The sequence below is a fragment of the Orcinus orca genome, chromosome 8 (genome assembly GCF_937001465.1).
Source record: "Orcinus orca chromosome 8, mOrcOrc1.1, whole genome shotgun sequence".
In the NCBI taxonomy this organism is placed as follows: Eukaryota; Metazoa; Chordata; class Mammalia; order Artiodactyla; family Delphinidae; genus Orcinus; species Orcinus orca.
This window is the reverse complement of record NC_064566.1, coordinates 43593019-43618254: the sequence shown is the minus strand read 5'-3', so window position 1 is coordinate 43618254 and position 25236 is coordinate 43593019. Positions and strand designations below refer to the sequence as shown.

The window sequence follows — 25236 nt, the reverse complement described above, 5'->3', positions numbered from 1 at the left end:
CCTGCCCTGTGGCACTTTTTGAGAATTTCACAGTAACTCTCAAAAAACTCAGAGTTATGCCCTCCTCATTTTAGAGATGGGGAAACAGACTCAGGTAGGGTAAGTGCCCAAGGTCACATAGAAAGCGGCTGAGCCGGGATTTGAACCAGACTCTGCCAGAGCTCAGTCCAGTGCCCTTCCTGCTGCCCCATGGCTGTGGAGAGTGGTGTGCTGTGTTGCAGGGTCCTGGCCTCTGAAAAGATTCCATCCAAAGATCCTGTGGGTACTTCTTTAGCAATGCACTTGAACTGACCCAGGTTAGCCCACGTTGTTCAACCTACAGACCCCTTGCCCACCCTGTCCTCCATCAGGGGTGATGGTGGTGTTGGTCTTGCTGTGATGGGGAAGGACTGACTGTTGGTGTTTGGGTGCTATTTGAGGGGGAAGTCTGCCTCTGCCATTGACTTGGCCCTGCGCCTGAGAGTTGGCTTCTGGGATGGTTTAGAAAGACTGTTATATGTGTCATGTTTTTTTGTTTAATATTTATTTTATTTATCTGGCTGTGCCGGGTCTTAGTTGCGGCACACAGGATCTTCGTCGCGGCATGCGGGATCTTTTAGTTGCTGCATGCGGGATCTAGTTCCCTGACCTGGGCCCCCTGCATTGGGAGTGCAGAGTTTTAGCCACTGGACCATCAGGGAAGTCCCAGGAGGACTGTTATTTGAAATAACCTTCTACCTTAGGACCAATTCTAGTTTTGTTTTGTGTTTTGCGGGAAGGGCAGGTGTTGAGGTATACTAATTGTGATTGTAAGGTGATTGAAATCCATAGTTCGAGCTTATGTTTATAAAAAATGAAATCACTGCTTCCTTCCTCCTTCAGGCCCAGGGCTGCCTTTCTGCTCATCCTTCTCTTCTGAAAGAAAATCGTGATTAGCCTACTACCAACCAGTTACACTTTAGTATAAATCAGCTTAAGGACTAAGGCTGGTTGTAGCTTGGTCGTTGGAGGCCTATTCCTGGGAACTGTAAGGAGCAGAGAAGCACTGAGTAATCCCTCTCTGCCTGTGATTGGGATGTGTCTCTATTCTCTCCGCCCATGTCCACACCCCCATCTGGGTGTGCCTCCCAGTCATGCGCCTTCCTTTCACTCTCTACTAAGGGGGGCAGGGCAAGGGGGGGAGGTCCTGCCTTCTTGGGGGAGAGCCTTGACCCTGGTGGGAGGGCTGGGGTATGGGTGCAAGATTTGGGCTGAACATTGCCAATCTTTGAGGCCCTCCCAGGGCTAGAGGGTCTCTGTTGCTTAAAGAGCCAAGAAAGGAAACACTGTACGTTATGCTGGAGTTTTTCATTCTTTGTATCACTTGATCCCCACTTTAGCCCTCTGAAGAAGTAGGTGGGATTATTCCCATTTTACAGATGAGGAAACTGAGGCTCAGGAACTTTCCCCCAATCACACAGCTAGTGAGTGACCAAGCTAGGGCTCTGGCCTCCTTCTGCATGAGTGAGGTCTGTGTGGTGAATTAAACACTAAGGGAAACAGGAAAAAACCGTGTGGCCATCCTCTGTCTGGACTCTAGAGGCTTGGTGTGTGCAGCCGCCTGCTGTGCTTATGATTCCGCATCTTATATTGTAATTATTTGTGAACATGTCTTCCTACCCCACTATGAAATGGTATTTAAAACACTCGTAAACTTGGCAGGTTTATTTTCTGGTTCTCACAAATTCTCCTTGCTCTTTGCTCTATATCCCCTTTGCCTTTTATTTTATTTTTTTAAAGATTTAATTTTATTTTTTTGGCTGCGTTCGGTATTTGTTGATGCTTGTGGGCTTTCTCTAGTTGTGGCGAGCGGGGGCTACTCTTGCAGTGGCTTCTCTTGTTGCGGAGCACGGGCTCTAGGCGCGCGGGCTTCAGTAATTGTGGCGTGCAGGCTCTAGAGCGCAGGCTCAGTAGTTGTGCTATATGGGCTTCCTTATTCCGTGGCATGTGGGATCTTTCCGGACCAGGGATTGAACCTGTGTCCCCTGCATTGGCAGGCAGGTTCTTATCCACTGCACCACAAGGGAGGTCCCCTTTTGCCTTTTATACCAGTCTTCATTAGGATATCTACCATGATGTGTTGCAGTCCTCTGTTTAAAAATATCATGAACATTTTCAGGGAATTCCCTGGTGGTCCAGTTAGGACTCAGTGCTTTCACTGCGAGGGCCTGGGTTCGATCCCTGATTGGGGAACCAAGATTCTGCAAGCTGCACAGTTAAAAAAAAAAAAAAGAACATTTTCAAACACAAAAATAGAGAGCATAGTATAATGAGCCCCAAATACTCATTATCCAGCTTCAACAACCAAGATCATGCCAGGCTGGCTTCATCTCTCTCTTTCTCTCTTTTTCTTCCCTTCTATTTTTTATTCCTGAAATATTTAAAAGGAAATCTCTGATATCATGTCATTTTGCCCCTATATAATCCAGCATATATCTATTTTGAAAAGAATGTTCTTTCATGACCACATGGCTGTTACTGCATGTAGCAGAATTAACAGTAATTCTTTGGTTGCATCTGTGCATATTCGGATTTCCTTCATTGTCTCAGAAGTGACCTTCATCACTGGTCTGTTTAAATCAGGATCCAAGCAAAGTCTGTATGCTGCATTTGGTTGGTAGTCCTTTTAAGCCTACTTTAATCTGGAGCACCACCCCCTCTGCCCCACTCCCACTTTTAACCAGCTGTTACCCTCCGTTTTAAATCTCCCACTGGACGGCGAACGCTTTGATGCTGGAGTCTACTTCTGTGCTCTGTTGGGGATTCCCAGTGCCGCGTCTGGGACAGGGCAGAGGCATGGTGGGCGTCTGCCCAGTGGTGCCGTAGCCACTCGGGAAATGCATTTTGAATGAATTAACCCAGTGGTAGGTTTCTGTGACTGCCCATGTCTGTGTTTAGATAAGAGGTTTTAAAAAATATATGACTTGCTCACGTGTGGACATTTCCTCAGCAAGCGTCAGCCTGTAAACATCCTGAAATAATAGAACTATTTGCCGTGCTCCCTTGCGTGCTCTGGTTTGCGGTGTGGGGAGCCCAGACAGCCGCCGTGGTGCCCTGATCAGCAGCTGGCCTCCCCAGATCACATGTGGGACTGACGGGGACTGAGGTCATTTCTGCCCGAGCTCTGAATCCTGACCTATTCAGCCACAGGGATTACCATGTTAAGAGCCAGGCACTTGGTTTTGCTGCCCAGAGAATGCCGCCCGCCTCTCTCTGGGCAGTGCAAGATTCTGCCTTGTACCTTCAGGAGCCTTCTCTATCTGGCCTCGCACTTGGGCGAGGTGTGGGCTTTTCTCAAGTTATCATCCATCTGCAGCTGACAGGTCGTGACAGAAAACAAACACTTACGACCTTTCACTGTCTGGTCTGAATTTATGGTGAAGAGATAGTATCACCATTGGCACCTTTGTGTGTGTCCTAATAAAGGAGACCAGAGGCTCAGGAGGGAAGGAAAACGTGTGCTTGCTCCCCTGGATAACAGGCTTCACATCTAGCTTCCTTGTCACATCTCCCCAAGGTGCTAGGCACTCTTTTTTGTTTGTTTGTTTTTGGCCACACCTCGCAGTGTGTGGGATCTTAGTTCCCAGACCAGGGATTGAACCTGCACCCCCTGCATTGGAAGGCAGTCTTAACCACTGGACCACTGGGGAAGTCCCTGTGCTAAGCACTCTGATAGCCATCTTCTGACCCACCCAAAAAAGACCTTTCTCTGCACACAGGCCCCAAATTAAGAGGCTTTTTTCTTTTCCTCCTCCTCCTCCTCTTTCTTCTTAAACATAAACAGTCTTTTCCACTAGGCATTAAGTATAAGAAAATGTTGTCTTTCTCTCTGCATGGCAGGGATAAAGTTAATTTTTTCCTTTATCTTTTATTTCTCAGTATTTTTCTAAAATTTTTATAATAAAAATATTTTATTTTTCTAATGGAAAATCCAAATATTTTGGGGTTTTTTCCTCTTAAAAAAGAGAGCTTCCTTCAACCAATTTGGATGGGTAGACAAAATTATACATGCATTTGGTACAGTTTTATGTGTGGATAGGTCACAGAGCCATTGAGATTTTGATATTTGCTTATTTTATGACATTATTTTAAAGAACATACCTGTACTTAAAAAAAATTTTTTTTTAAATTTTTTGGCCATGAGGTGCAGCTTGCAGGATCTTAGTTCCCTGACCAGGGATCAAACCCCAGCCCCCGTAGTGAAAACACAGAGTCCTAACCTCTGGACCACCAGGGAATTCCCATACCTGTACTTTTTAAAAGTTAGAAAGCAAAGAAAGCTGGAGCTTAGGAGATGGGAAGCTATGAAATCCGTGTCGCCTCACCCTCCCTCCCAGTCTACCACTTCCCTTTCATTCCTGAGAATTTCATTTTGGTTTCCCCAGAATGAAATCATTCTAATGTTAGCCTCTTGATTTTTTGTTCAGAGAGTTTGCGATATCAGAGGAAGACAGAATAACATAGTGGGTTAAGAAAAAGCAGGCAGGGCAAAGCTTCAGGCTCAGACAGCCTGTCTTTTCCTCTTGGGAAAGTGCCTGATGGCCAAACGCCCCACTGACCTCACTTTGGGGGGCCCTGACCCCTCCCTCCACCGTTTTCTGTTTTCCTCCCTGCCACCTCCTGAGAGGTAGGAAGCATGGCTGGTCTGCGCTGATAAGGCTCCTCCTTTCTCAAGCCCTGATCATCTGGTCTCAGAACTCAGAGTTGGTGGGGGTGATGGGGACTTGGGCCCTCTGGTCACAAACCAACCTTCATCGCAGGGTTAGGTCACGGTGGAGTCTGAGTTTTGCGATGCTTCCCTTCTCTGTTAGCTGTTGAGGAAGTGTCCATCCCTGTGTCCCAGATGAAGAGCCATTTGTGAGTACCAGGTATGGTATCGTTTCTCAAATGCAATTGCTCTGTACCCATCCATGCATCTAAATATTACTACAGTTCCTCCCAGGAAAGCCTGTCTGTCTCCCGCGTGGCTGGCAGTGAGTGGTGTGTGGGGGATGGTGCCGATGTTCTTAGGGGTGGGAGTTTTAGTGTGTTCCGTACTTGCACTGGTGTTTCTCTCCCCTGAGGGTCAGGGTAATCTCCCTCACCCGCCTTCTCCCATTGGTGTCCAGAGACCTTGCCACTCTTGTATTCCTTTCAAGGCTAGGTCAGCTTTCTTCCTGGGGAATACAGAGATCAAGGCAGGCCTGAGAACAGGGACTTGTTTCCTGCTGGTTTGGGGCTCAGGTTTTCCCCTTCCCTTGCAGGGGAGGATGTCCAGTGCCCATGTCCTTTCTGCTGGCAGCAAGACAGAATGGCAGGGAGTTGGCCGGTGGCCCCTGGTCCCTGAGCTGCCGCAACAGCAGGTTTTTGGGATGTTTGCAGGCCCGAGCTCCTGACACACCCAGTGCAGAAGCCCAGCCAGGCCAGAGATGGGAGTGGGAGTCTAAGAACATTTTGTCCTGCACCGTAGTGTCAATGTGTTAAGATGCGGAAACTGCTTCTTGGCTCTGGTGACTCTGAATGGCTGGCCTTGGCTACTGATCTGAGTACTGACTGAATCTGGGGAAGATTTGCAGGATCTCAGGGTTTAACTTGTGCCGGGACCAGGAGAATGAGGTGGAGGGGAGGATGAAGAAGTGCCTGGGAAAAAGTCACTTGGACTTTTTGATCACCAACGAGAGCTGTTCCTTGGAGGAGGGCGGGTCCAGGGTCTGCTGGGGGCCTGGCAGAGCTGCTGACCCCTTTGTTGGACAGCTTCACCCCGGGGGAGCAGCGTGGGGGGTCAAGGTGCAGCATGTGGAGTATGTGGAGTTCACAGCTGCTATAAAGTTGGGGTGCTGATGGCTCCGCGTGTCGGGACAGCTGGGCTTTTGCTCAGCTTGATACAAAGGTGATAGCAGTCAGGAGCTCCCTGCTTGGAGGGGTGAGAAATCCGATCGCCGAAGAAAGGGACAGAATAGAGGAATAAGCAGGGCAATGGGGGAGGCCTCTCTCCACAGCCTCAAGGAGAGGATTCAGTCAATCTCTTTCCTCAGGGAATGTCCTAGGGGGCTCGTGCTACTGATTTCGGCCTTGGGGGCCATGGGGTTCATGCTCAGAGAGCTTCTTGCCATCTGCCTGGGGTTGCAGCACGTTCCTGTTGTGAGGGAAGGAGGAGGCTCTGGATGACGCCCCGGCTTCCTCTGGATTCCAGGCTTGCTGCGACCAGGGGACCCAGGACTTCCTGCTTGGTCCAGGTCGCTTTCACCAGATTGGATGTGTCTGTTACCTTGTACCTAACATCTTGGACTCTCTTAAAAGGGACTTAACCCCTCCTCACACCACGTGCATGGATGAGGGTACTCACCCTCATACACACACATGCGCAGATGCTGGTACTCACCGCCCCCCACCCACACACGTGTGGATGCGTGGCACTCACTCCCCCCAACACACACAGATGATGCTCTTCACCCCTCATATATACATGGGTGCAGGGGAACATATTCACTCAGTCCAGAGAGAATTCAGTGAAAAGCAAGTCTCTCTTCTTCCCGTCCTCCGGTCCTCAGTTCTCTTCTTCAGTGGCATCTGCTGTCCCCAGTCTCCTGTGGCTCCTTCCGGACAGAGTCTAGGCATATGTTTGTGCCTGTTTCCCCCTTTGTTCATCTTCAGGCCTGCTGGGAAGCCACTAGGATGTGAAGCGATAGGACCCACAGGGCTGCCGAGACTCAGCAGTTATCTGAATTAGGCACACAGGGCTTAACTCCTGCCCCTCTACTCTGCTTTGCTGCCTCTCCCCTTTAGGACTCTCCTTGTGTTAGATTTGTGGGTGTAGAGAGTCTGGGCACTGAGAATAAACCTCAGGGGCATGTTCTAGGTGCAGGTGATATAGGCAAAGACCAACAAATGTGCTAAGACAGAACCTGGGTTTGAATCCTAGGCATGTGGCCTTGGGCGTCAATGAACCCTAGTATTTTTGTCTTTAAAAAGGTGCTAATCACACCGATCTTGGGGAACTGATGTAGAGGTAAAATTAGAATATTTGTGAAGTGCCCTGCTTAGGTAGGCACTCAAAAATGTCAGTTTTTTCCCTAATTTTAAGGAGTGACCCATTTTCAGAATGAATGACACTGGCATGGAATCCTCTGGAAATTTTCTTGGTAGATCCCTGAGCTTTTATTTCCCTGCAGAAGGCAGCCAGTTCTCCATTTTCTGCCAAGTTGGGCTCTCCTGCACCACCTCTTCCTGGGGCATCCTCCCCAGCCTCTGAATACCACCTCCTTCTCTGTCCCTCCATCCCCTAAGCCCTCCCCTGCCGTTGGTGAACAGGATGCTGTGGGTACCTGGAGAGAGCTCTGGGCTGTTTATGACTGCTCTCTGGGGTGTTTATGCTGTAATCTCTTCAGAAGCTCCAGCAGATGTCTGTTTATTGCTGAAACTTCATCTTTATCTTCAGCATGAGAGAAGAGAGGCTATTTTTAAAGGTCTTTAATTGACAGGGCTGCACACCCTGGCCTAGATTGCCTCCAAGTTTCATTCTTCATCACGCTTACTCTCTACCCATTTTGAAACTCTTCAGATCCACGCTGAGACACCTTATATGTCCTGATTTTAGGGCAGCACTTAAATTTGGCAGGCAGTTGTAATCTCTTAAAAAGGTAGGTCAGGGAAGCAAAGGCAATCAGCCAACTGTCTTTTTCCGGGCTGGGACAAATTGGGTAAGTGAGAGTAGCATTTCTGTGTCCACAGAAACCAACATCTGCCCCTTCCTTTCCCCTGTGCTGGGAGAGGCCTGCCCCCTGCATGCTGCCTGCTGATTGGCTGGGAGATCTTTAGGCTTAGTTTTCCCTTTGGACTCAGGTGGGGCTCAAGGTAAGGAGGGAGTGGAAGTAGGGTAGTTTCAAATGATACCTCCCAGGAGGGAGGAAGAGGCGGAGGCCGAGCCTTGGGATGTCAGATTGGAAGGGCCCTCTGGGATCATCTAATTCTCACTCCTGCCTCCTTGTTTTTTACCTATGGGGAAACTGAGGCTCAGAGGCTTCTTGATACTGAGCGGAGGCCAAGAGGTGTGGTTCCTGGCTCAGGGGCACCTAACCAGGTCAGAGTCAAGTCTGTTCTCCATCCTCCATTTCTGGCAGGCTGTGAGCCTGTGACCAGCCTCGGGCAGCCTTACTTGCCGGTGGCCTTTCCTTTTGTATCACCAGGCGACACCCCGCTTTCTAGCAGCTCTCCCATGCTTTGGATTTAGGATGTATACCCTGGTAACACTGGCTTGCACAATGGTTTGGTGCAAGATCTTTCCTTATCAAAAATACCTCCCCCAGAGCTCTGGGGCCTATAATTCCCACCTTTGTCTTCAGCCCTTGTCTCCAGAGGGCCTTTGTTAAAAATATAGAATTTAATTGGGAAGGATACCATGTTGATTAGTTTATCTCCAATTAGCTGTCCTCTGAGAGCTAAACCTTGATAGAATGGGGGATGAGTCAGCTGGAAGTAGGTTGAGGAGGGAATCAGAAAGGACTGTAAATAGGGTGCTGTCAGGGCCGGCACGGAGCACTGTGACCTAGGCTCCTTAGCTCACGGTGCACAGCTGTCGTGCCGGGGGTGCTGTGCTGAATGACAGGAGCAGAGCCTTCATCTAACTCATGGAGAGAGGTACCTTAGATAAGTTCATTCATGCCCACACATCAAGATAAGAGTTTGGAATGTGCTTTAGACAGTCGCACAGCGTGGGGGAGTCAGAGGAGACTTCCTGGAGGAGGTGGCACTTGGTCCCTGAGATGGGCCTTGGAAGATAGGATTTCCATAGGCAGAGATGGGGAGAGGTAGAGCACAAAGAGATGTAGAAACATGAGGGTATGTTCAGGGTGTCACGTGGTGGAAACCTGGGGGCTGCCTGGGGGAACTTTGGAAGCCGAGGCTGGAATCAGGCTAGCCCTGAGTGCTGGGGAAGGGGTGGGTGTGGCCCTAATCCTGCAGGTAGTGACAGCCATTGGAGAGGGATGGTCAGAGCGTTCCTTCAGGCGGATCAGACTGTGCAGGATAAGCTTGTGTGGGAGTCGCGGGTGGGGGATCTGTTAGGAGGCCTGCACTGCCCTCTGTGCGTTGGACGGTTAAACTGACCAGACTGTAGCTGTCAGTCTGGACCAAGGAGTGCCCCGGGGGGTGGGGAACAGGGAGGTGGGGGCACTTAAGACTGGGCCCAAATAAGGCCTTGTCTGTGCTTTTGCCCCACCACCTTCCCTGTGAAGGGGGTCAGCTTGGGCAGCCCCTATCTTTCAGTTGATCAGGAGGGCAGCCCATTTGGAACCCCTCATGTAGGGTCTTAGAATATGGGACATCTGTCACTTTCTGTGCCACCAAGTGTGCCTGTCCTGCGCTTTGGCAGCTCTGTCTTCTGCAGAAAAATGGTAACTGCCCCTGCTTTTCACCACCTCACTACAGGAGGTCATTTCCCTCCCTCGAGGTCGGCCTGAGGGGGATGGATTTGGGGGTTGTGGGTGCTGAGCCCCTGGCGGTGGGTACCCGTAGATCAGGAGCAGGCGTTACCTGCCTACACATGGCTGAGGCAGCAAAGCTGGGCTGGGCAGGGACCTCGGTGAGCCCCTCCTCCTTCGTTAGAATCGTTTCTGCAGGCGTCACCTGCTCACAGGCGTTGTGGGCCATCATCGGAAATGACCGATTCTCCCCCTTCTGTGATCTCATAAGCACCTGAATATCCCCTTCAGGTGGGTGCTGCCCTTGGTATCTGGTGCCCACTTTGACCTCCCCAGTGAAGCAGGAAGCCTGGGTGGCCTGGCGCTGGACTGGATGTCTCCAGGCGGCTGGAACACATTGTGGGGGCAGTTGGCTGACTCCCCAGCCTTTCCCCAGCCCTCTGGACATCCTGGCCCTGGCACGGACAAAAGCTGAGCTCAGCTTCTGCCTACAGTGTTAACCTGGCAGGTGGAAGGCATGGCAGCCTGGTGTGCTTTGACATTTGAGCAGGGCAGCTGGCACCTGTTCTCTGCCATAGACGTCTCAGAAACACCCTTGCTTTATGTGGTGGAATAAATTGCTTCTGCAGGGAGCAAATGGCATGAGCTTCGTGCCCGTGGGAGCTATTGATAGGGGGTGGGACACTAAAACGGCTTTCCTCTTTCTTTCTTCTAGCATCTGTGCTACCAATGTGAGACCACGTTGGTCCATTCATTGATTGCTCATTTGAGCGCTCAATTCATTCATTTTGCCAATCAAGACTTCTGGACGACCCTTTATTTGAAGCAGGTTGTCACAGACCGACCATGGCTTTGAGTGGCAGTAACACCTTGGGCAAGCCACTGAATTTCTCTGAGCATCAGGTTTCTCTTCTGTAAGATGGGGGTGATAGCGCTTGCCTCACAAGGGGCTGTGAGGATTAACTGGGGCAGTGTGTGTAGCACACCTGTCACGTACCTGGCACATAGCAGGCATGTAGGTGGTCCCCGGCTGGCCCACAGGAGTCTGAGAGCACAGGTGTGGGCGGCATTCCTCTTTGCCTCATGTCTCCCATTCAGTACTGTTCCCTAAATGGCTCTTATCCTTAAGTGGTGACTTTTTGAGAGAATAACTCAGTCTGAGCACATAGGTGGGTAACGAAGAAAGATGGGCCACCTTTCTCTTCGTGGTGAGGTTTTCTCAGTCAGACCTTGGGATCACAGGGCTGCCACATTGGTGCTTGATTTCTCCACTGTGTTCCAGCCTGGGCTTCACATCCGAGGTGACCCATTCCATCTTTGGATGGCTCCTCCTGTCACTTCCCTGCCGGCTCCCTATAGCTTCTGGCATTTGGTCCTAGTTCTTCCTCCTTGAAGCCATAGAGAAGGAAAGTCTAGTCTTTCCTCCATGTGACAGCTCTTCAGATACTGTTTTTTTAAAATCAAATCTCTGATACCATAGATTGTAAGATATACCATTATTTTATGAACCTTCAAGAAAGAAAAACTGCTTCCAGTTAAACTGTGGAACAATACTGTGTTATCACTTAAAATGTTTATATTAAAAAAAATGTTTATATTTACTGAAAGAATTCTCTGAGACTTTAGACATAAGTTTTTCTTCCATATCGTTCCTGCATGTACATCAAAAGGAAAATAAATTATTAACAGCATTTCTAAAACGTATTCACTTTCAGAATCCAAATCTTTCAAATCACTTTTTGACTCAGAGTTATCAATATGTTCGGGTTCTTTTTTTTTTTTTTTTGACATATTATATTCTGGTAAAGTGGTGATGTATTTCTTAATCTCTGTTGTCTTTGTAATTCTTTTTTCCAGGACTCACATTTCTTCCTCAAATGGTCCTTAAATGTTCTGGCTCTTGAAATGTTGAGGGTTGCAGTTGTCCAGATGTGTCACCAGGAATAATAGTCAAATTTCCACATGACAGTGACAATGGGGCGATGACAGCTATGCCCCAGCTGCATTCTGGCCTAGAGAGATTGTTAGATGTTAGGGGATTATAAGATAATTCTGCTTTCAGACATTTTATAACTGAAAAAAAAATGCACATCTCCTAACTAGTGCAATGTGATACTTAGAGACAGCCCTCTTGTCCTCTCTTGAGTCTTCCAGCTTTACAACCCATGATGTGGGTCCAGGTGTTTTCCTGTGGTTCTCCTTTGAACAAACTCCATTTTGTCCATATCCTTCTAATATATCGAGGCTAGTGCCCAGACCCATCTACCATATTCATGGTGTGGTGTGACCACAGCAGAGGAAGGCAGTTATCACCTCCCTAGTTCAGGCCATTCTACTCCTTTTAATGCAGCCCAAGATTGCATTAGCTTTTCTGGCAGCTACTTCACGTTATTGACTCACTGACATTACTCCTGACCAGATCTTTTTTTTTTTGGCCGTGCCACACGGCTTGCGGGATCTTAGTTACACAATCCAGGATTGAACCCATACCCCCTGCAATGGAAGCGCAGGGTCCTAACCACTGGACCGCCAGGGAATTCCCCTGACCAGATCTTTTTAACATGACGTGTTGCTAAGCTGCTTCTCCCCTGTCCTCAATGTGTGTGGCTTTAGAATTTAAGTGCAGAGCCTCCTATTTTCTTCCCATCTGATTCAGAACAAGCATTTCTGTTAAATTTCAATGGGTTAAATTCTGTGCAGCCCTCTGTTACCTTGCGCTCTTTCAGGATCCTGTTTAATTAGTGTGCCTTCCCTAGCATCTCCCAAGTCACTGATAAAATGGTTATCAGGAGAGAGCCCTCTGCCAGAGTCCTCCCCTCGGAACGTCACCTTTCATCGGCTTGCTTGGGGAAGGTAGTCCAAGCTGCTCCTGCTTAAGTCTCTGCCTTTTTGCTCTTCTGACCTCTGACCAGATGCCTTCTTGAGTCTAGTTATGCCAAATCTATTGTAATTCTCCATCAACCATTAAGCATCCTATCACAGAAAGGCATGAACGCTCCTTGACCTCATGTGTTCTCAGTTCCCACCGGGCTCCGGGACTGCTCTCAGGTGTCCCCAGGCTGCCCCACACAGATGCAGTTCAGCGGTCTCATCTGCCAGAGTTCCCAGTGTTCTGGGCCGGCCAGGGGGCTTGATGTTATTGAAACTATCTAAATATCCTTTTCTAAAATCCAAGCTTCCCCCACCCCCCGCTTCCCAGCCCCCTTTCTCATCTCAGTGTTGGATCTTTATGTGTCAGTCTAAGGATAGCTCTCTTTGACGGAGGCCATCGTGTGTCCAGAGTGGGAGCCGGGGTCCAGTTTCCCAGGGTCCCTTTATGCCTCTGGACCTCTTGGCTCAAGACGACCCCCACCCCTTCCTGCCGTCTAGGCATGTTGTGCAGCCGCAGCTCATCCTGGGCTGGCCTCCTCTGGTTGATGCTCTGAGGGAGGCCCTGCCTCACTGTCTCAGGGGCTTCTTTGGTTATGCATCCTTCTCCCAGTGATGGGACCTGCTCTTTTCAACAACTGACCTTGTCAGGGTTTCCTGTACAACCACGTGGCTCTATTCTCTAACACTCACATGGCAGCTGTGGTGAGCCCGGCACCATGTGAGCGCTCTGTAAACACTAACTCACTTCATTCTCGTTCCAGCCCCATGAGGTAGATACTCTCATTATCCCCACTTACCAATGAGGAAATTAAAGTGCAGAGAGGTTAACTGACTTGCTCCAGATTTCACAGCTAGGAAGGGGAGGGGCGGAATTAGCGTCTAGTCAGTTTGCCCCCAAGTCCAGCTCTGAACCATAATGGTGAGCTGCCTGCTGCCTAAAAGGCCCCATCTTGCCTCCTCTTCCTCCTTTCTCCCTCTGTCCCCCTGCCGCCCCACCTCCATCTTCAACTGCACAGTTCGAACAGCATTTCAGAGTGTCTGAATCATTTACTTCCTCAATCTTGGGTCCTAGAGCCCTTCTATTCTTTTAGCAATTTGAAGTCTGTTTCCTTAGTCTCAGGCACCAACTTCCCCTTCTTGGTCCCTCCCAAGTTCCAGAGGAAATGATTGCTTTTCCTCCGCAGTTCCTTCCTGTGTCCCCCTAGTCACTACCCATTCGGTCATTGCTGTGGGAATTAGCTTAATCCCCTTCTTATAGACGCTTCCTCTCTCTTCTGGAAGATGAAGTGCTCGGCGAGGCTGGTCAGAGCTTTTAGCCGGTGGGGCTTTAGTGCCACCAGGGTGTTTGATCCCCTGCCTGCCCCCCGACCTTCAGGGCTCTCCTCCGGCTGACCTGGGATCCGGGTCAGCCACAGACCAGTGGTACCCACGGTGACTGGACCATCACACCTCAGTCTCCCCACATGCATGTTCTCCAGAATATTTCTGTCTCTTTGTTTCATGGGCCTTTCACACAGACCCACCTTTCTTTTTTCTTTTTTTGTAGAGATAATCTGTCTCCCTGTCCTAGTCCAAGTCCATTCCTTTAAAAGATAAAAGCTGGGCACAGAGAAACGTGTATAGTCTGCTGTCCGTAATGGAAAGAAGACATATTTCTATTTGCATGTATGTACATCAACACCTTCAAAACACACGTGAGCGACTAATAACTGTGGTTACCTGTTTTGGAGCGGGGACAGAACGGGTCGATGGGACAGGAGGAGGAGGGGCACATTTCCTGGATACATCTGTGCTTTTTGATTTCTCAACCCAGAGATATGTTTGCTATTCAAAATTTTCAAAAGCATAGATAATGTGGGAGTCCTGATTGGCGAGTTGTGGAAAGAGGATGACTCACTTGGTCAAGTCGGCTCTCTGCCTTCTGCTGCCATGTGGGCCCAGTTCCTCAGGTGTGAATGGGCTGGTCACAGACCACTTACCTCACAGTGAGGATGCCGGGAGACCCTCCCCTGGAGCTGGCATGGGCCCAGCGCATAGAGGGTCTGCAGCACACAGGGCCACCTCCCTCCTCCCTGACTCTCATCTCTCCAAGCTCAGAAGTAACTTGAGATTTTGCTGCCTTTTGTTCTAATCTCAGTTTACTTAGAGCTGGTGCTCAGCAGGCGTACCTGGGCCTCAAGTATTGGTTTTCTGTGGTAAATCACCTAAAACTTAACACCGTGGGTTTTTTTTTTTTTATTTATTTTTGTTTTTTTCACCATTTTTTTTTTTGTTTTTGTGTTTTCTCCTCTGTTGAACTCCCATATTTGAGGAAATGGAAACACTCTGAATGTCTGGGTTTGCCTGGAACAACTATGTCCTTTCCTTTTCCAGACCTGTGGGACTTTACATATCATTTCTTTCCTAGTCGTCCTCATCTGCTCAGCACAGGGGGGCATGATTAGAACGGGTCTGACACCCTTTGAAAACACAAGCCCATGACTGGGTTTGCAGGCAACCAAGGTCAGAGCAGGCCCTGAAAAAAATATTCAGGGCACTGGGAGAAACCAGTCCAGGTACCTAAAATTGAGGAAGTGACCTGATTGGGAAGGTGACTTGCTTATGTTGGGCAGTTAATTAAGAAACATACATTTAGCACCTACTGTGTGCCCCAGGCCCTGTGCCATGCGGATGACAATATGGTTAACGCCCAGCCTCTCCTCCCAAAACATTCACAGTATTCTTGAAAAGACAAGATACACGTGTTAAAAAAAAATTAAGTAACAGGAGATTTTGGTAACAGTTCAGCTCATTCATAGAAGGCAAGTCACAAAGTAGTTCATGACTAATCTCCATGTGACTGGTGGAAAGAGAAGTGGGCGTGGGGAGTGTTTTCTAGAGGCTGGAGAGGGCCTGGAAGGCTTCCTGGAGGAGGTGGAGGCGGAGGTGGCTACATTTGATCTGTATCTTGAAGAGTAGGTGAAGTGCAGATGGATAAGTGGGAGGAAGATGAGAGCACCTCTAGGTGGTGTTCAGTCCAGGAGAAGTGGGAAATGGCCTGGTTTGAAGGTGGGTCTCAGAGGGAAATGAGGCTGGGCAGAGGAGTTTAGGAGAGATGCAGACTGCCTTCAATATGATAGATTGTGTGTGTGTGTGTGTGTGTGTGTGTGTGTGTGTGTGTGTGCTTGTGCATGTGTATGTGTGTGTGAACGTTCAGAACAGGGATGGGAGGATGAGGACCCAGGGTCTTATAGGGAACTCTTGTAAATCCTAGGAAGGCTTTGACCTCTAGACATTTTAATCTAGGCCTGTCCTCCAGAAATGTTCTCAGGAGCAGAGAGGAGGCCCAGAAGCATGCTAGCCACACCCCCACCATTATTCTGTTTGGACACTTGCTTCTTAGACATTTTAAATGTGTATTCATTCATTCATTCATTCGTTCATTCAGCAGGTACTTATGAGTTCTTACTCTGTGCCAGAAACTGTTCTAGGTGCTGCAGTTACAGCAGGAAAAAAATAGGGTAAAATCCCTTGCCACGTGGAACTTCTAGGAGGGAGAGAGAGACAATAAAGACTTAAGTTAATGTGTGAGGCCAGGTGATGAGAGCGGGCTGCAGAACACTAGAGCAGGGAGGAAGCTAGAGTGTGCTGGGTGCATGTGGAAGGAAGCAGTTGCGGGGAGGGCTGTAAGTTTAAATAGGGTGGTCAGGAAAGGCCTCACGGACTCGCCCTGTGCTGGGACTTATAAACCAGCAAGTGAGAAGTCTGGGGCCAGAGGGAAAGATGCCAGGCCAGACAGATCCTGTGGGGGTCTTGAGTCCTTCATTGATCTTCTTCAACCCATTGGGGTCTTCAGCTCTCGGCAGCAGGGACCCGTAGAGTGTTCTTGAGCAGAGGAGTGCCACATATGGGAAGATGTCCCTAGTGGCTTTGTGGAGGATGGGATATAGGGGGCTGAGGCAGAGAAGCTGAGATACCAGGAGGCGAGGACCAGGGCCTAACAAAGTCCATTAGTTTGACATTGCCTACCTGGGAGCAGTGGGGCAGAGCTAGGGAGCAAGAACAATGGGACAGGGGTGAGGGTGAGAGTGGAACTGGCAGAAGGGGGATGATGGCAGAGCTTAGGTGGGGAGGGGAGCGACAAGAAAGCCCCGAAGTTCTTAGAATGTGGGGCTTAAACATCCTTGCTGTGACTTTTCTTTCATTACTTTAGTATTCTTTCATTATTCTGGGTTTGAATCCTGGCTGAGTGACCTTGGGCAAGTTACTTAACCTCTCTGTGCCTCAAGCTCCATATCTGTAAAATGAGGGCAAAACAGTACTTACCTTATAGGCACATTTTAAAGAGGGCGAAATAGGTTATTGAATGTAGAATGCTTAGAGCAGTACTGGGCGTATAGTAAGTTTGTATATTATAGTATATCAGCTTGTTTGACAGTCTTGTTTCTCTCTCCCTATATGTGTATGTATGAGTAAAATTAATGTGTTGGACATATTCTTTCTGTTGTCCTAAAGCTACATCAGATGAAGAAAATGATGCTTTTAAGGATTAAATGAGGTAACGCATGTAATGGATTTAGCTTAGAGGCAGATGAATACTAATTAAAAGGACTACTATTACCACCAAATATTATTGTGAAGCAAATAATTTTCCAGTGGAAACCCTTTGTAAAGTCATCTGATTCAACCGTAACGTATTAAATTTATGGTGTGCCAGGTGCTGCACTAGACATATTATCTCATTTCATCTTTGCAACAACTGCCTGAGATAAACACTTAACCACATCTTACTGATGAAGAAGCTGAGGCTCAGAGAGGCTAAGATTTGCCTGAAGTCACACAGCAGAGTAAGTGGCGGAGCCGGAAGTTGCGAGTTCTTTTCCCTCTGATATTGACTACCTTTTACAATAAGAAGTTACTTCATAAGTGACCTGTTACATAAATGTACATTGACATATAGGTTCTTACATCGGCCTCCCTTGGTATTTGGTGCCCATATGGAGCCTTGGGGAGTGCAGAGGTGTGGCCAACTTCCAGGACAGACCAGGGGCAGTGTCAGAGTGGAAACCCTGGCCCAGCAGTCAGAGTTGCCCAGGAGCAGGCGAGGCCATGAGTGAGTCAGCGTCCTCCCTCAGTGACTCATCCCTGCAGGCCTTATCAGAGCCTTTCAGCTACCTAGAGAGTCTGAGATCTGTCTTGGCTGACCACGCCCCTCGTGTGCTGGAGGAGCAGAGTCTGACGGCTTCAAATTCCAGTTCCGCCATTTACCAGCTCTGTGAGGCCAAGAGAGGAGTGAATTTCTCTGTGCCTCAGTTTTGTCATCTGTGAACCCATTCACAGGCTTTTTATGAGAATTAAATGAGATGGGCCATGCAAATGCTTAGAACTGCCGTACATAGCAAGCACTCACAAAGACTTAATATTACGCTAATAATTATAATGTTATAATATTATTACAAAAGCCTCCCTGACCTCTGAGGCCAGAATAAAATGTCCTATCCTCTCCACACTCTCCTTCCAGTAACACATTTTTATTTTGCCTTATGGTGCAAATGTAGCTTTCCCCTCACCTGACAGTGAGTGCTTGAGACTGGGCAATAGGTCTCGATCAGTGTTTTTGCAATCCCTGGAGACTTGTGCCTTGTCCTGGAAGGTTTGCCGACTGGAATGGATTCCCAGTTTCCCATTTCCCTTGCAGCCGAATATTCTGACCTGAAGCCCCCCACCTCCCAAGACTGTGGGAAATGTCTGCCGTTTCTAAGGGCGCTTTACAGTTTGCCAAGCACGTTCACATTCACATTTCACTCAGTCTTCACAGTCATCCTGTGTGGTCATTGGTTATTATCTCCATTTACTAGGTAAGGAGATTGAGGCTTGGCAGAGTTAAGTAATATGCCCATGACTCGTGGGTGGAAGGTAGTGACCCAGGCGCCCATGGCCGTCCCAGGCAGCCTCCGTCTGGAGGCTCAGGTTGACCATCCCTGCAAAGCCCTTCATCATTTCCCCTTTGCTCTTCTCCTGAGGAGGGTGGGGAGGAGATCATGTGACCACCAGACTTTTCTGCAGTTCTACTTTTATCCTCTCCCTCCTGCAGGTCCTGTTACTTCCAAAAAAGCACATGATGGTGGGCTTGAGCTGAGCCAGTGATCAGAGTTGCTTAAATCATCTCAACCCCATTCTCCCTTCTCCGTGGGTCCAAGGCCTAGGTTGGGCTTGGTGGGGAGCTGAGGCAGTGGGAGGGCGTTGTAGCTTTTGGCATTTTGGAGCAGACGTGCCCGGGGCGGAGGTGGGGGGTCTGGTGGGTGAGGGGGGAACCTGCACTCAGGGGTGGAGGAGGCCGGCATCCCCGGCTTCACCCAGAGGGAAGAGCAGGCACTAGGTTCAGGGCTCAGAACCACATCCAGGGTGCAGGGGGCTGCTGGGGGCCAAAGCAGAGACTGCTGGGGGTGGGGCACTTTCTTTTCAGGAGACAAACAGGCAAGTGGTCCTTCCAGCTAAGGTGGGACTAGACCCAGGGCTCCAGGATGGACTGTAATCCAGACTTATCAAACTCTAGTGTTGTTTCTTAAGTGGAAGAATTTTCCACTTGGTTCAGGTTATTGAAAAAGTACCTGCAACATCCCGGGAATATGAAGTCCAGTGAGACAGGGACTCTGCCATGAGGAGCTTATGCACCACAGCCTCCTTTTGACCCGTGCCCTCTTCTCCCTCCTGGGAACCTTGAATGCCAGGGGGGCAGTGGTGATACTTCAGTGCATATGGCAGTGTTCAGATTCCCAGTGTCCTGGAGCTCGACCTAGAATCTGGGTCTGGCAGGTCAGCACAGCAGCACAGGCTGGGAGTTGACAAAAACATCTGCTCCTCCATCTGGGTTCTAAGGCTGCTGTGGGGAGGGAGGGGTTATTGGGCCTTTATAATCATGGGTTTTGATTCCCTCTGTGATTGTGTGACCAAAGGAGCAGTCAGAGGAGCATCTCTGGAGTGTGGGTGAGAAAGATCTCGGGTAGAACGGCCACCAACGTAACAGCTTAGGTGCCCATAACCCTGTCTCTCTTCCTCCAGCCTGGCCAATGTCTGCTGCCTCTCTCTGCCTGCCTGCCTGGGTCATCCCTGCCTTCAGCTCTTTGCGTTGGTTTTCCCAGTCTCTAGTGCTTTCCATTTCTCCTTGGCCTGTCTCCATCCTCACCCTCCAAGGCTGAGATTCAGCCCTGCCTACTTCAGAGAGGTTTCCTAAACCCTCTCAGCCAAAACTCCCCCTCTTTTCTCCATATGCCTCCTTGGTGGAGAGCCAGCAGCCCCCAGTTCAGCATTTACATGTTACATAATGTGTTTTGAGCGCCTGTCAGACAGCAGGCAGCAGAGCAGGGACTAGGACTTTGAAGTCTGATGGGCCTGGGTGTGTGTTCTAGCGCTGGTTCTTATGAGCTCTGTGGCTTTGGGTAGGTGCTTTGATTTCTCTGAGTCTCAGTTTCCTCATCTGAACTTGAGGATATGGTGCCTGTTTCACAGGGAAGTTGTAAGTATCTGGTGAGATAATCCACATAAAGCACTAAGCACACAGTTCCTGCCTCATAGTAAATGGCTAACATGTGGCAGCCTTTGTTACTCTTTGACACGTATCATCTTAGTTAATCCACACTCTAGTTTTATAAGGTAGACATCATCCCCCCAAGGTCTTAGTACGCACAAACAGTGAGGCTGGCATTCAAGCCCAAGTGCTGGCTGGCCCTGAGGCACTGTTCCTCCTGCTGCTGCCGCTGCTTCCCAAGTTCAGACCCCTAGTCCCTATGCTTTTTGGTATTCTTCACAGTTTTAGCCATGAAACTCAGCAAATGTTTATTGAATGATTTTTCCTGGCTGATTTTTTTGCAGTACGCGGGCCTCTCACTGTCGTGGCCTCTCCCGTTGCGGAGCACAGGCTCCGGACGCGCAGGCTCAGCAGCCATGGCTCACGGGCCCAGCCGCTCCGCGGCATGTGGGATCTTCGCAGACCAGGGCACGAACCCGTGTCCCCTGCCTCGGCAGGCGGACTCTCAACCACTGCGCCACCAGGGAAGCCCATTTCCTGGCTGATTTGATGGGAACCAGGAGCAGCAGGAGATGGGACCCCCTTGAGCACTCCATCCCCTTTCAGATGTCTAGCTGATCAGCTTGCCCATGGGTCGCTACTGCATACCACTCCAAGGCCAGGCAGTGCCGAGGAGCATGGTGCATCATTGCACCCAGCCAGGGAAGAGGGAAAGCAAATCGTGCCCTGAGGGCAAACCAGTCAGTTCCTTTTTTTTTTTTTTTTTTGTGGTACGAGGGCCTCTTATGGCCTCTCCCCTTGCAGAGCACAGGCTCCGGACGCGCAGGCTCAGCAGCCATGGCTCACAGGCCTAGCCGCTCCGCGGCATGTGGGATCTTCCCAGACCAGGGCACCAACCAGTTCCTTTTAATTAATGTATTTATTTTTAAATCGCAGAGAATAAGGCTATGAAAAGAATAAGAACACTAAGGGAAATACTTGCCTGGATAATCCCCCACGACTGGGGCAGGCGCTGCCTGAACCCAGCTGCTGGAAAGCAAACAAAAACCGTTAGCCTGCAGGGAGGCTCTGGGTAGCGTGTGCCATTGTGAAGTGTGCGTCCTGTGAGGGTCAGTGGGTGAGGCTCCTCTGGAATGGCTTACTGAGCTGTCGCACACCCACGGGTGCAGCCGGGGCCCTGACAACATTACTGTAGTCAGGATGCTTTTCACATCATCTCAGATCATGGTTTCCAGTTTTTCTCCAGAAAACGTTGGAAGCTGCTGCTTCCTTCTCCAGCTGAGTCTCCTCTGGTACCAGCCGATGTCTGTGTCTGCACAGTCCTCACCCCCACTGGTTTATGTCTGTGCAGACCTTGGCATTGAGCTCCCGGGCCCTGTGGAAGAAGACAGCTGTGTGTGCTGGTTGGCGTGCTCAACCCACAGCTGGAGGCGAGGAGGAGGGGGAGGCGGCCAGTGCGGTTTTTAAAAATTTATTTATTTTATTTTATTTTTGGCTGCGTCGGGTCTTGGTTGCTGTGCGTGGGCTTTCTCTAGTTGCAGCGAGCGGGGGCTACTCTTCATTGCGGTGCGCAGGCTTCTCATTGCAGTGGCTTCTCTTGTTGCAGAGCACGGGCTCTAGGTGCGCGGGCTTCAGTAGCTGTGGTTTGCGGGCTTAGTTGCTCCGCGGCATGTGGGATCTTCCCCGACCAGGTCTCGAACCTGTGTCCCCTGCATCGGCAGGTGGGTTCTTAACCACTGCGCCACCAGGGAAGCCCAGGCCAGGGTTTGGGTTTTTGCTTTGGCTTTTCTAAATCTCTTTAAAACACATCTGAAGGTGGAGCTTCTTTCCCTGGAGGGAACTAAGAGGGTGCCGTTAGAAGGCCTGGAGGAACAGGAACAGATTCTCTCTGGGTGCTGGCCCAGGAGGTGGCAAGAACATGATACAAAGTAAAGATAATATTGTTCAGCCCATGCTGTGTGTCAGGCACTGTAGTTGTACCTGCTGAGTCAGAATCTCTTGAGAAGAGTGACTGAGAAAAAACCAAAAACACCCCCCGTCCCCCCCCCCCAAAATAAAGAAACTCTCCATGGGATTCTGACAGGCATATCCTGTGTAAAACCCACGGATACACGCCATCTTGTTAACATCACACCGGAGCTCTTGGAGATTGAAATAACTCATGTTCAGAGAAGGAAACATCCAAGATGCTGCCTGTCCTGTCAGTGCCTGGGATGCTGTCTCTGGGTGGGGTGGGGGCCGGTTGTAGATGGGGGGCTGCGGCACAGCCCACCTCCCTTGAGTGGCAGCAGATGTGCCTGGGCGTAGAGGAGGCCTCAGGCTCAGGGATCAGAGTGTGCTGGGGAGGCGGCATGACAAGTGCACCAGGCAGCAGGCACTAGCAGCGTGACCTCAGCCAGTTAGTTGCTGAGCTCGCTGAGCCTCAGTCTCCTCACCTGGAAAGTGGGTTGGAGAAGCATCCAGCTCCTAGGGCTGTGCTGAAGGTTAGATGACATCGTACCAGTGAAAGGGTCATTTAAGGGCTCAGACAAGATAATTCCTCTTCCCTCACCTGCCCTCTAAATAGAGTTGTTTCAAGGAGCTGCCTAGATGTTTTTCTGTACCACAATGAAGCCAGTGGAAATCAACTGTCTCCTTATTTCTCTCCTTGCCTTTTCCTATTGCTCATGGCCAGGGGGACCCATATCTGAGGCTGGGTTCCCAGCCCAGGCCCGCAGGACTGGGCTATGTACTTTTTTTGGTTCCAGCATCTTCCTCTCCCAGGAAGGGCATTGGTCCAAGGGCTGTGAGTGGCTCCTCTCACCTCAGTTTGTGGAGATGCCTTGCTGCCGTGTTTGCTTTTCCCTGGCTTCCTGGGTCTCACTGAGAGTGTGCAGCGGGCTTTTCTTCCTGGGTGGGATTTAGTGATGATAAAGCAGCCAGTTGTTGACTGCTGCTGTTAGTGGGGACTCTTTGGGTTTCAAGTGATAGGAACCCAACTTGAATGAGCTTAAGCAAAAATGGGATGCCTCGGGGGCTTCCCTGGTGGCGCAGTGGTTGCGAGTCCGCCTGCCAATGCAGGGGACACGATGCCCTGGTCTGGGAAGATCCCACATGCCGCGGAGCGGCTGGGCCCGTGAGCCATGGCCACTAAGCCTGCACGTCCGGAGCCTGTGCTCCGCAATGGGAGAGGCCACAACAGTGAGAGGCCCGCGTACCCCCCAACAACAGAAAAAAAAAAAAAAAAAAGGGATACTTTGGAAGGTTCTAGGGGAGGTACAGAGACTCAAAGGAGGCACTGCAGAATCCAGCCCCAGAAAGAGAACACCCAGAAAGGTGACCTCCAGCATCCCTGGACCAGCATCCCCTATCTAGTCCATGGATACAGGCAGCTCCCAGCTGACCCCACACAGCCCTGTACCTGACCCAAGAGGATCAGGCCTTCCCCAGGAGTTTTCAGATTGGAACTTGGCCCAGCTTGGAGCACATGCACACCCTTTGTACCTAAGAATGTGGCCGAGGAGGAAGGATACTCTGATGAACCTATCTTGAGTCCCATGCCTACCTTTTAGGCTGGTGAGTGAAGGATGGGGTGGAATCTGTTATTGGAACAAAGGGAGAAGGATGCTCGTAATATTAATAATTAAGCAGAAGGTGAATATTTTTAATTTTAAAAAAGGAATTTTATTTATTTTTTGGCTGCATTGGGTCTTTCTTGCTGCACGCGGGCTTTCTCTAGTTGCGGTGAGCAGAGGCTACTCTTCATTGCAGTGCACGGGCTTCTCATTGCGGTGGCTTCTCTTGTTGCAGAGCATGGGCTCTAGGCACGCAGGCTTCAGTAGTTGTGGCACGCGGGCTCAGTAGTTGTGGCTCGCGGGCTCTAGAGCGCAGGCTCAGTAGTTGTGGTGCACAGGCTTAGTTGCTCCGTGGCATGTGGGATCCTCCCGGACCAGGGCTCGAACCCGTGTCCCCTGCATTGGCAGGTGGATTCTTAATCACTGTGCCACCAGGGAAGTCCTCTGGAGATGAATTTTTATTGAGTGCTTACTTTGAAGTAAAAATTATTCTAAGCTCTTTACTTACAGGCCTCATTTAATCTTTACAATCAATCCTATTTTATACATGAGGAAGCTGTGGCACAGACAGTTTAAGCAATTTGCCTAAGGTCACATAGCTAGCTAGTAGGAGAGCAGGGATTGAACCCAAGCAGATTACTCCCAGTGTGCTCCTAACCGCCCACTCTGATGCAGACGATACAGCAGATGCCATCTCCCAGCACTTACTCAAAACTAAACACCGGGCTGTCCTTTACAGCATTATCTCATTTCATCTTCAGAACAGCCTTGTGGACTAACATTATCCCCATTTTTAGATAAGAAACAGGCTCACAGAGATTATGTGACTTGCCTGGGGCCACCTGACTAATTTAAAGTGACAGAGCCCAGACAGGAACCCAGGTACGCCTGATTCTGGGGCCTGTGCTGGTGAACACTTTGCTGGGTAGCCTTTGTATTCAGACATTCCTCTTGCTCTCTCAGGTGCTCCCCTGGCAATTGGGATGAAGAGCGGTCCTGGCTCAGCATCTGAGCCTTCATCCTCTGTGCCGAGGGCTGGGCGTGGAGAGCTCTGCTTGGCACACACTGCTGAGGGGCTGGCTTTGTGGTTCTGAGCTGGATTTGGTGTGTCTCACACTAACTCATGCCTAACGCTTCATGAACAAGCCCTCAGTGCATCTAAGCTCTGGATTTCTTCATTCCACCATTCAACAAATACTGATGGAGTGCCTAGTGGGTGCCAGGCCCTGTTCCAAGGGCTTGGGGTTCCTCAGTGAGTCTCTGACTCTATGGAAGTAGGAAGGCCCCCAGAGTTCCTCTCACCTCCCTCGGGATCCATGAGGTCACTCAAGCTCACAGGAAACCTTTCCTGCACCACCTAAGTCAGGCCTACAGGGACCTGGAGACCTCATACGTCTTTGCTTGGGATTGGCATGATGGCAAATCTGAGAGCAGAGATTGTTTCCTCATTCCGATTGACGACAAAGGGCAGCGTGTCAGGGAGCAAGCGTGGGCATGGACCCCCCGGCCAGCTCCGCTGTGAGTCCCAGGCTGCTGTGGTCAGTATGGATTGAGGCTGGGCCGTGCCTCAGTTCTGCTCTCTGTGACGTGGCTGTACTGCCTGCCTCACTGGGTTGCTGGGAGGATTATCTGGGATAGCACATGCTAACCACCTGTCGTAATGCCTGCATGCGGGTTAATCCCTCTCCCTCCTTTTAACAATAGGCTAGCTTCGTGGGTGTCTCTAAAAGTCAGGGCCTGTGGATGGGGGCAGTTAGAAGGGGTCCTTGGTGAGGATATCACCAATTAGTTCAAGCTCCTCATTTTGCAGTTGAGGAAACTGAGGCCCCTCGAGGGGAAGGAAGGTGCTTGGCCTTAGGACCTTCTGGTTTAGTGGAGTTAAAGGGAG

The 25236-nt window shown here is 49.9% G+C and overlaps 1 protein-coding gene across 22 annotated transcripts in view; it reads left to right on the top strand.

Moving 5' to 3' along the window:
* MICAL2 (microtubule associated monooxygenase, calponin and LIM domain containing 2) overlaps window positions 1–25236 on the top strand; it is a 222379-nt gene that overhangs the window by 1476 nt on the left and 195667 nt on the right. Inside the window, exon 1 of one of the 22 annotated variants that reach the window (XM_049713781.1) lies at window positions 4721–4886. The exons of the other annotated variants lie outside the window; for them this stretch is intronic. The gene's annotated coding sequence lies outside the window, so the exon portion shown is untranslated. Of the gene's footprint in view, window positions 1–4720; window positions 4887–25236 lie in introns of those variants that run through there. 22 annotated transcript variants of the gene reach the window in all.